This window comes from Apis mellifera, linkage group LG10, assembly GCF_003254395.2.
Source record: "Apis mellifera strain DH4 linkage group LG10, Amel_HAv3.1, whole genome shotgun sequence".
NCBI lineage: Eukaryota > Metazoa > Arthropoda > Insecta > Hymenoptera > Apidae > Apis > Apis mellifera.
The window spans coordinates 8,561,859-8,563,705 of NC_037647.1; positions in this window are offsets into that span (position 1 = coordinate 8,561,859).

Here is a 1,847-nt window from a genome sequence, read left to right on the forward strand (position 1 = left end):
TAATATGCAATAAAACAGAATAAAAATTTATACGTACGAAATAGAATAAAATTTTACCACGAAAGAAAGTTACCAAGAAAGACGTCCATGGCGTCCATATTGGAATTTTTCCCGCCTTTTCCCCCCTCGATTAAATCTGCGCAGAAAAAAAAAACTTCTAAATAAATGTATAATATGTATGAAATTAGATTATATTAAAGTATCAAAACAATCAAATCAAATAAAAACTCACGATATAAGCCATCAATAAATAGAACACACGTCTCGAGAAAATTTCAAACGTCTAATTCTCACGACGAATCTACGAATAATATTACTTTGCGCTTCGATTTCGCGCATCGAATAACAAGATGGAGAGGGGATACGCTCGACAATTCGACAAGTCGAAACATGTTTTGAACACAAATCCAATTTCTCGGAAGTGAAATATCATAAGAAATGTTTCTAGCCTCGAGCAAATTATAAGCGATAGACCAAAAAAAGTAAACAATAACATACACGCGAGAAGACGTTGTACACGATATATATACATTCGAAAAGATATGCGATACTTGAATAATACTTCGAGTTTACGAAATGAATACGTAATAAAATACGTAAAAATGTTCTTTTACTTTAATATGATTAAAATGATAAAAAATAAAAATCAAGAAATTGTAAAATAAACATATACGATTAAAATTATATTCAAAGAAAACCAATATATGATTTCCAATTCTGTCTCGAAATATTTCGATACGAGACGCTAATGACGCAGTAAATTCTAAATGAACGATCGAAGGAAAAGTCGCAAAGAAACACAAAAAAACTAATTAATTTCGTATTCACTACATTGAATGGATTATTTAAAAACTTAAGTTAGCAATGATTGATAAATTTGGTAATAATAAGAGCAAAATAACTTACCGAATAATCCGAATTCGTCGACGACACGTCCACTCTACACAATTTTCAACTGTAGACTGACGCCATGCGCAGAACGATGCGCAGTGTGATGCGCACTGGTTCGTCTCGCGCCAAAAATTAAGCAGACGTTCTGATTGGCTGGCGTATAATGCTTATTTTTCCATTCAAAAACGCGCGAAAAATTGAAATATTATGTATGTATATTGTTGTTTGGAATCCTGCAAAGATATTAACTTATTAAAAACATAATAATAAGAAAATTATTAATTTAACAAGATAAATTATTAAATTAAATAAAACAGATTATAACATAAAGAAAGATTTTAATATAAACATTAATTTAAGTAAAATTATATTTCGTTTAAATGAAATTTAAATAAAAATGAAACACAAAAGAAAAATTTAATAAAAAGATAAATAAATTTATAAAAAGAATGATAGAATAAAAAAAGAAAATAAAAATAATTCAATTTAATATGATTAAAACATATGAATTGAATTTAACTTTAAAATAAATAAATTTAAGAAATTTAATTAAAGAAATATAAGAAAGCAAAATATAAAAATATAAAGATCAACAAAATAGAAAAAAACTAAAACACAAAAGGATATTTAACATAACAATTTGAAAGATTGGTACATAAGTAAGATATTTTATATGAAGATGAACAAAATCTGAACAGAATTCAAATATAAAAGAGGGATAATATAAAGATAAACAAATTTAAATAATATAAATAACATTTTACACATTTATTTACTGATTGAATTGGAAAATTAAATATAAAAATAAAAAAATTTAACATTGTCAATTTGCTAAATTTACTTGTTTCGTTTCAATGTTTTCTTTGATTTATATAATATGTTAAATCTGTTAAATCTTTCTCCTATATTTCAATTCTTTTTGAATTTTTTAATTTTAAGGTTAAAGATACTTTTTC